Below are 10,517 nucleotides of genomic sequence, written 5' to 3' on the forward strand. Positions count from 1 at the left end.
AAATTTTGCTATCTGATTCAAGGGAACTAGTAGAAGCATCATATGAGCTCCTTCCCTTTCATTACAAACCATGAGCAACTATAGTGATGATGAAACACGTGAGCATGAATGTGGCAAAATTAGAGGTTTTGATAGTGGAGAAACAAACACCTTTTAAATAAATTGTCAAATCATGAGCTTGATAGGTGGAATGCTTATAATAATTTTCTTATCTTTATTCATGGAAAATCAAATAGATTACTAGGAAAAATCAGATTGTCTAATCACACAAAAAAGGAAAATAATTTTAATGAAAACATCATTTCAAACTCTAGAATATAACTATGTGCAAGGTTATCAAAGAAAATATCAATTGAAAAAAAAAAAGTACACAAAAACATAAGTATTGTGCCTAAGGACAAGGACAAATAAATACTTTTGCATATATAACCTTTGTAAAATATATGCAACCTATTGCCAATTCAATCCATCTATGAGCACCTTGATCTTCTGCTCACTATTTGCATGAACTCTACTTCAAAATTAGATAATCACTATCTACAAGAACTCTGCTTCAAGATTTAAACAAGAACTTCAATCAAAAACTATGATTTACTTATAAACTCCAATTGATAGCATCTCCTTACATTTTCTACTACGAGTGCCCCTAATTTCCTTTGTCTGATTCAAATCATACTTATCTACCAATCAACACTCCCTGATTGCTATCATTTTCTTTAGTCCTTGCCAACTTCTTCCAAGTGATTGAGCTCTTTGCTTCTTCTCCAACTGTATTGAAATGAGCAATGGAGTGAGATGAAACAGAATATGGCAGCAAAAATAGGGCAAAACAGAGCATCACATAGCAGTCAAATAAGATTGAATAGAGTAAAATTACACACTCAAATATACAAATTTATTTAGCACATCACTATAATTTTTTTCACATACATTTGTGAAAGGAGGCTGGTGTATTTATATGATTTATACAGCCTCTAGAATTTTCTACAATCAACTACGATAGAGGAATTCTGGAGCTTTCTATGGACTGTTCAAGAGTTTTTTAGAATACATATTAAATGTCCATCTACGGCTATGTGGATAAACATTATTCTAACAAATTGACTACTTAGACAAAACTCTTTAGTGACATAACTTGCAATATGGTCCATTATGCCTGCTAGTCAACTAGTCCATTATCGGTTTGAATATAGTTGTCTTCTAACTTTCTCTCTTAAACCATAGTAATTGAGACTTTAATCTGTCTATAATAACTGCTATTGAAAGTTATAAATAAAAGTACACATTCAAAAACACAAATTTACAATACACGTCAATAAAATAAAAATAACGAAACAGATGCACGACAAGAACCCACGATGTGCCGCTGCTGATGGAAGTGATGCTTCTGGTTATGGTTTTATCTTGCTCCATGACAGAGCGACTATGCCCAGCTTTCTCTGAGAGCTCTTGACCAGCGTTATTGGTTTGTTAAACATCCACTCTACTAAAGACCATTACTTATTGCACCATGAAATCTTCTATAGATTTGACATTTTTGAAGTTATGACGTGAAACCAACACTTGTAGAGCCATCGATTCATTAACTGAAACGCTCTATAAATTTGACTGCATTATATCATTTCTAAGGACTACTAAACAAGATATTTACTATAATGATAAAAAACTACACATTCTAACATGCACTAGAAATGCTTTCCTTTAAAGTCAATCCGTCCAGACAGGGTGGACATCTCAAACAATGAAGTGAAGAGATGGAAAAGTCTAATTGTTGAATTCATAAGACGTGAGAATTTCATTTTTCTCAGATATTCCATCATTGCACTCTACACTGCCCTCAAATTTTGTGTTTCTTGTGACGCCTCTTATCCACAAAAGTTCCTCCACGACCTCTTTCATCGATGGTCTTTTCCTCCGTTCCAAGTGAAGGCATTCTCTTGCCAGCCTTCCCACGTCTTCCATCTGTTGCAGATTTCCCTCCAATACTTTTCTATTCAAGATTTCTGTGAGACGGTTTTGATGAAGTCTCGACAGAAAAAGATGAGATAAATTCCACTCGTTGTCGGTCCTTGCTGTGGAGATTGGTTGCAGGGATGTTAAAAGCTCGACCAGGATTACCCCAAAACTATATACATCACTTTTATCTGTGAGCTGATATGTTTGGAAATACTCCGGATCTAAGTAACCTTTTGTGCCCATAATATTAGTGGTGAGATGTTTGTCATTGGAAGCACTAGAAATGAGACGAGAAATCTCAAAATCTGCAACTTCGGGAGAGAGTTTCTCATTCAAAAGAATGTTGGATGATTTTACATCTCGATGGAAAATGGGTTGAGATGCACCAGAATGTAAATATGCCAAGCCCTCCCCTGTCTCGATTGCAATCTGCAAACGTGAAGCCCGTGGCAAAGACCCTTCTTTGGAGTGTAAATGATGAAACAATGTTCCATTTGTTGAAATTTAATCTCCAACTTCTTCATTTACTTGTCCGTATTGTTTTGCCGGCAGCTGCAGTTTGTTTTTGCGTTTCTTTTATTCTACCAAATACTTCATTTATTTCAGCATGTGGTGGACTCCAAATTTTATTTTACTATGTTTAATTTCTTCTCTTCTAGGACATTCTTCAGCTGTTTCTTTTAATTAGTGTGCTGGAGTTTTTGTAGTGTGAAATGCAGAAGTCATTGTGTAAAAACAGAGCAAGACGACAGAAGTTTTTTTCTTTAAACTGTGTAATTTCAGCTGTAGCAACAGCAGTAAAAAAAAACAATGTATTGTAACGTGCAGCTCTAGATTTTAGTTTAAATGATTAAAATGTGTTTTTTAATTGCTTAAATGAAGTTGTTTGATGTTTTAACATTTTTGCTCTGTTTCTTTGTGACTTAAATTATCAATCCTTTGCCTCATTCCATTAGTGGTATCAGAGCTGAAGGTTTTTTAGTGGGTCTGAAGCTAAAAGTTATTTGAAGGAGTTTTCTTTAAAAGGATTTCAAAAGATAGAATTTTTTTCCACTGTCAACAATGGCAGCAAGCACAAGCTTGACAAGTCTACAAATTCCATAGTTTAATGGCAAAAATTATGATTACTGGGTAGTCACAATGAAGGCCTTATTTTCTTCACAAGATTTGTGGGATCTTGTTGAAAATGGTTTCATAAAACCAGCAGATGCAGCAGCATACAATGCTTTGTCTCGGGTAGAGAAAGATTTGTTGAAAGATAATAAAAAGAAGGATTCAAAGACACTTTTCTTTATTCTCCAAGGTGTGCATGAGAGCATTTTTTCAAGAATTGCAGCAGCAACAAGGTCCAAACAAGCTATCAAGGTATGGAAAAGGTTAAAACTGCCAAATTGCAAATGTTGAGAAGAAATTTTGAAACAATCTACATGAAGGACAATGAATCAGTAGATTCATTCTTCACTCAAATTATTGGACTGGTAAACCAAATAAGATCACATGGTGAAACCCTTGAAGATAAGAGAGTGGTTGAAAAGATTTTAAGAAGTTTGCCTACAAAATTTGAATCTATCATAGTGGCCATAGAAGAAACAAAAGATCTTTCACAATTTTCAGTTGATGAGCTTCATGCATCACTTATCTCTCATGAGCACAGGCTGAGCAGGTCAACAAATTCATCATTAGAGCATGCTTTCAACTCACAAGTTTCAATTGGTCAAGGTAGAGGAAGAGGAAGAACAAATTTTAGAGGTAGAGGAAGAAATTCTTATAGAGGTGGAAGAGGCAGCTCACCAAACACAAGTAGAAGGGGCAACAGTCCGTCAAGTTCAAGTGGAAAAAGTAACACCCAAAACCCAAGTCAATACTCATCACAAAATCACCCTCAAAACCAAAGGTATGAAAAATCCGCAGTCCAATGTCATTATTGCAAGAAATTTGGCCATTATATGAATGAATGTAGGAAAAAGCAATTTGATTTTAAACATCAAGATGCAAATTTCACAAAAGAAAATCAAAATAAAAAAGCTGATCAAAATACTATGTTTTTAGCATGCAATGTAGCACAAGCAAATAAAAAGGATGTGTGGTTTTTAGACTCAGGTTGCAGCAATCACATGACTGAAAATTTAGAAATGTTTTCTAGTTTGGATGAGAGTGTAAAATATGATGTAACTTTGGGTAATGACAACAAAGTAGAAGTCAAAGGAAAAGGAAGCATCAACATTCTAACCAAAATGGGGGAGAAGAAACACATGAATGATGTCTATTTTGTTCCTGATTTAAAACACAATTTAATGAGCATTGGTTAGCTTATTCAAAAAGGGTATAGAGTATTTTTTAACAATGGAAAGTGCACAATTTTAGACAAATTACCAAGCAATCAGCTCATAGCAAAGGTTCAGATGACAAGTAATAGAATGTTTCCTTTAAAGATAAGATTATATTTGAATGTAGAGTTCTCTCAAGTAGACAACTCAATGAACTCACAAATGAATGAAGGAAAAGTTGCAGCAGTCACTCAAGTGATCTTCCAAGTAGAGATTAAAGATGAAAATTGGCTTTGGCATTTAAGATTTGGCCATTTAAATTTTTCAGTATTAAATCTACTTCATAAGAAAAACATGGTGAAAGGATTGCCTTTAATAGAGAAACCGTATAGAGTATGTGAAGGGTGCATCTTAGGAAAGCAACATAGAGAATCATTTCTAGCCGGTATGTCAATGAGAGCCAAGGCACCATTGGAGATAATTCATTAAGATTTGTGTGGTCCAATGCAAACACCTTCAATAGGTGGAAGTTTCTATTTTATTACATTCATTGATGACTATTCAAGAAAAACATTGGTTTACTTTCTAAAGCATAAGAATGAGGCACTTGAATATTTTTGTCAATTCAAAGCACTTGTTGAAAAACAGAGTGGTTACTACATCAAAGCATTGAGAATAAATAGAGGTGGTGAGTACATCTCAAATGAGTTTCTAAATTTTTGCAAAGAGCATGGAATCCACAAGCAATTTACCACAAGGTATAGCCCACAAAAAAATGGTGTGGCTGAAAGGAAAAGTAGAACAATAATGGAAATGGCTAGAAGTATGTTGAATGCTAAACATTTGTCAAATGAGTATTGGGCTGAAGCTATATCATGTGCAGTCTATATAATGAATAGATGTCCAACCAAAAGTGTAAAGAATATGATTTCGGAAGAAGCATGGAGTGGAAGAAAACATAGTGTTTCTCATATAAAAGTTTTTGGATGTGTGGCTTATGCACGTGTGCCAAATGAGTTGAGAAGAAAATTGGATAGCAAAGGAGAAAAATGTATTTTTGTTGGATACAGTGATGAATCAAAGGCATGTAAGTTATACAATCTGATCAGCAAGAAGGTTATAATCAGCAGAGATGTGAAATTTGTAGAAGATGAAGCATGGGATCGAAGTATAGACAAAACAATCAACATAATAGCCAGCATACCACAAGAAGAAAATGAAAAAATTATACCAGCAGGCATTCCTCAAATGTGGCTCCTTCCACACCCATTCAAACTCAACAAAGCGGTCAAAAGATGTCATCATCAAACATAAGGACAGCAACACATACACAAGCAAATACACCTTCAAATGTGCAACAAACACTATCTTCAATCGAAACTTTTGGTGCTGGTCCATCAAGTCCACAATCTATAAATTCAAGTGACATGTCAAACCCCACACTAGCAAGCTTAAGAAGACAAAAATTTAGAAGTTTCAGAGACATTTATGAGCAAGATGATAGTGAAAGTAGTGCAGATCAGAATTCTCTTTTTGCATTGTATTCACATGTTGCTGTTCCAACTCATTTTGAAGAAGCAATTAAAGAAGAAAAATGGATAAATGCAATGGATGAAGAAATTAATGCAATAGAAAAAAATGACACATGGGAGTTGATGAGTTTTCCACAAGGAAAAGAAGTGATTGGAGTGAAGTGGGTTTATAAAACTAAATTGAATGCAAATGGTGATGTGCAAAAGCATAAAGCTAGGCTTGTAGCAAAAGGTTATTCACAACAGTTTGGGGTTGACTATAATGAGACATTTGCACCGGTGGCTCATCTTGACACCGTGAGAACTATACTTGCCATAGCAGCTCAAAACAAGTGGGCAATGTATCAAATGGATGTGAAATCAGCATTTCTCAATGGCATTTTAAAAGAAGAAGTTTATGTGGAGTAGCCACCTGGATATGAGATTTTGGGTCATGAAAACAAGGTTTACAAGCTCAAGAGGGCACTTTATGGACTCAAACAAGCCCCGAGAGCATGGTATAGTAGAATTGACTCTTATCTCTTGGAAAATGGTTTTAATAGGTGCAGCAGTGAGCCTACTTTATACACCAAGATGAATGAGCAAGGTGAGATCTTAATTGTTTGTTTATATGTTGATGACTTGATCTTCACCAGTGATTTATCAATTGACATTTTTAAGGTAGCCATGAAGAAAGAATTTGAGATGACTGATTTGGGTTTAATGAGGTACTTTCTTGGCATTGAAGTGAATCAAAATGATAAAGGTATTTTTATTTCACAATCTAAATATGCAAATGACATCTTGAAAAGGTTTAATATGATCAATTGCAAATCAGCCCCAACACCAATTGTGACAGGATTAAAATTAAGCAAAAAAGATAAAGGAGGAGATGTAAATCCAACCTTGTATAAGAAACTTGTTGGTAGTCTCATGTATTTAACAGCCACAAGACTGGACATAATGTATGTAGTAAGTCTCATCTCAAGGTTATGCAAACTCCAAATATTTCACATTGGAAAGAAGGAAAAATAATTTTGAGATATGTTAGTGGAACAAAGAACTATGGAATTCTCTACTCAAGTTCAAATGATTTCAGATTGATAGGATACACTAACAGTGATAGTGCAGGTTGTATAGATGAAAGGAAGAGCACTTCTGGTTATGTTTTTCATTTTGGATCAGGCATAGTATCATGGGCTTCAAAGAAACAATCAATTGTTACTCTTTCATTTGTTGAAGCAGAGTATGTAGCAGCCACAAGGGTAGCATGCCAAGCAATTTGGATGAGAAGGATGCTTAAAGAATTAAACTATGAACAAGAAGAGGCAACTAAAATCTACTCTGATAATAATTCGGCCATAGCTTTGTCAAAGAATCCAGTTTTTCATAAAAGAAGTAACATATCGACACAAGGTATCATTTTATCAAAGAACTAATCAGCAATGGAGAAATTTATTTGGAGCATTGCAAATCAAATGATCAGTATGCTGACATCTTCACCAAATCACTAGGAAAGTAAAGTTTTGAGCATCAAAGAGACAATTTGGGAATCATGGACAGCAGTTGTGATTAAGGGGGAGTGTTGAAATTTAATCTCCAACTGCTTCATTTACTTGTCCGTATTGTTTTGCCGGCAGCTACAGTTTGTTTTTGCATTTCTTTTACTCCATCAAATACTTCATTTATTTCACCATGTGGTGGATTCCAAATTTTATTTTGCTATGTTTAATTTCTTCTCTTCTAGGACATTCTTCAGCTGTTTCTTTTAATTAGTGTGCTGGAGTTTTTGTAGTGTGAAATGCAGAAGTCATTGAGTAAAAATAGAGCAAGAAGACAAAGTGCTGGAGTTTTTTTCTTTAAACTGTGTAATTTCAACTGTAGCAACAGTAGTAAAAAAAACAATGTATTGTAATGTGCAGCTCCAGATTTTAGTTTAAATGATTAAAATGTGTTTTTTAATTGCTGAAATAAAGTTGTTTGATGTTTTAACATTTTTGCTCTGTTTCTTTGTGACTTAAATTATCAATCCTTTGCCTCATTCCATCACCATTTGGAATGAATTCAGATACCAGCAAAGGAAATTTACCCTGGATGCAACACCCTAACAATTTCACTATGTTTCTGTGATTTATTTGGGAGAGAATTGCAACCTCGTTAAGAAACTCACGGTCATCCTCCAGATTGTAAGCTTTCTTGGACTTTTTAATGGCCACAAGATTACCATCTGATAGAATTCCCTTGAACACAGTTCCGAAGCTGCCACTTCCCAGCTCCATTTCCGTTGAATAATTATTAGAAGCTCTTGCCAGCTCTCTTGCAGAAAACATTCTCAGGCTTTCTCTCCCCACTCTTGAAGCAATAAATTGCTGCAATTGCTGATAATACTTAGCTTCCACAACCTTCAAGTTGTGTTTTAGCCACCAGACCAAAATACATGCTGCTAAAAAGACAAACACAATCGAAGAGACTGATCCTGTGCATTTTACCAGATGTCAAAATACAAATATACATTGTAGATTATAAATATCTTTAGGCAAACAATTAAAGGAAGTAATTCTAATATTTGTTACCTATGATTGCAGGGAAGGCAACACGATTTGAGCTTGTGGGCATGCATCTTGTACCATTATGAAAGCCATCTCCCTTGTGTCGCTTTGCACATGAACAATTGTAGGAACCTACCAAATTATGGCATATTTGTCTCTTCTCCTACGCAGGTATTCAATTTTTTACTACTACATTCATCTATATCTGAGCAGTCATCATGACTATGATTAGAAGTCATCATAATAAGATTTGAGAGATACAACATATTGAACAAAGATCTAAAATACATAAATAATAGATTTATTTATTTTTTACAATAAGTCAAATTAGGACACCCCTATCCTCCCTACAAATTGTATAGTTGACCAATTTTCAAAAAATAAAAAACATCATGATTTTTTCTGAAAATTACAGCATAGTTTGTACTTCAAAAGACAAAACATTTGGTGAAAAAAAAAAAAACACTAGAATATGGGGGAAAAAGGTTTGCCTTTGTATTGTGCATTTTGTCAGAAGATTGGCCTGTCCCATCAAATTATGCTATTGCTATCACGATTCAGTTGTGAAGATTTTGAATTAAACTCATTGATCTATGTGTCAAATTATGCTATTGCTATCAAGATTCAGTTGTGAAGACTTTGAGTTAAACTTATTGATCTATGTTTCATGAGTAATGGTTCATAAGCTTCTATTTCTTGTGGGAATGAATATAACACTTAACACTTATTACATCCAGACAATACTCACTAAGGTATTGGAACATTCTTGGAGGTTAACCATAGAGAAAATTCCATGGTTAAGTGTGATTGAGCCGGAGAGATAATGAAATTGGTGACCTTTCAAGCAAACATAACCTAAATGCAATAAATGTTGAATGTTTTCTTCATTTCTATAAGAAAGAGTTCTTCTAAGTCACTACTCATAAAACATAAGCCAATAATGCAACAACCCAAAAGTTATACCTGTACAATCTGTTCCATTCAAGTAACCATTTCCTTCATATCCAGGAAGACATTTGCATACATGTCCTTTTCCTAAAGGAGAGTCGATGCATTTTGCATTGGAGGCACAAGAATGAATTGTTGTATTTCTTGCCTCGGTGCACTTGTGGAGGCCGATACCCCAATTAAGGCGGAGACCATAAGAAACATCACTCTTTCTTCCGCAGAAAAAATCGCTTGTTTTATTGATGAAGGTCGAGGGGTCGAATATGGTGGAGAATCCACATTTGGATTGGTATTTGTTGGCACTAGTATTGAAGTTATGAAAGAAACCTCCGCCCGTGAAATTTATAGAGGGCCAGTTATTTGGAAGGTTAATTTCACAACAACCATAGCGGCAGTATGGTCGACTACTCTGAGACTCGCATATTGCTACACATCTCACCTCTCCCGAGTCCCCAAAACTGTATGTACCAGATGTATTGCAGCCCACAACTATGAATCTGTTGGAGCTTGAAATAGTGAAAGACCCATCTGAAGGTAGACCAAAGTAGGTTTGCCCTGATATGTGTCCACACGTCCACGCATAGATATACTATGAGTCTATGATGAGGTGCCCTGTGTAATCGATCTCCATTACCTTGTATGGATAAGTAAACCCATCTTTATGATTGCCTTTCAGTATCCCCTTGCTATAATTACCTACGTTGGCATAGAAGAATGGAGCCATCGTTTTAGTATCATTATCTCTCTCGCAGCTGATCTGAAAACCAGGGTGTCCACAACCAGAATTGTTAATCCAGAATGGGTAACTCACTCTCGTTGATCCGCACTTTTCCGGATGGCATTTTGCAGCAATAAATCCCACCAAACAGATAAAAGTTATCAGACGGGCCACAACTCCACTGTGTATAAATATTTTCTGTTTTGCGGGAAAAACAAGATTGTGGCCAAGTTCACATTATAACACTACCTGACAAAATACCACCGCACTATTTTGAGGTCAGTTTTTCACATGAAAGCAAGATTTCATAGACACTTCGAGATAAGTTCACATGAAAGTAAGAAACCACTATCTATCTATATATATAAGGTAGCTGTAGTAGTTCAGCTCACTTCAATAAAAGTATAGCTTTAATTTTAAAAGTTCATGTGATTATACATATATATCACAGTATTTATATGACCTGAACAATCTTTTTTTCTTAAATCAAAGGTTGACAGTTGAAGAGGATGAAAGGCAATTCAGAAGATGCTAAACCATCCATCCATAGATTGGGAATCAATCATTC

General features: G+C 35.1%; 1 pseudogene; it reads right to left on the reverse strand.

Annotated features, from left to right (window-relative positions):
- Window positions 1-1,685: 1,685 nt before the first annotated feature.
- Window positions 1,686-9,877, reverse strand: LOC149564534 (wall-associated receptor kinase 3-like; annotated as a pseudogene).
- Window positions 9,878-10,517: the final 640 nt, after the last annotated feature.

Source organism: Cupressus sempervirens, chromosome 3 (assembly GCF_028749045.1).
Source record: "Cupressus sempervirens isolate cs-2001-9-10 chromosome 3, ASM2874904v1, whole genome shotgun sequence".
NCBI classification, from domain to species: domain Eukaryota; kingdom Viridiplantae; phylum Streptophyta; class Pinopsida; order Cupressales; family Cupressaceae; genus Cupressus; species Cupressus sempervirens.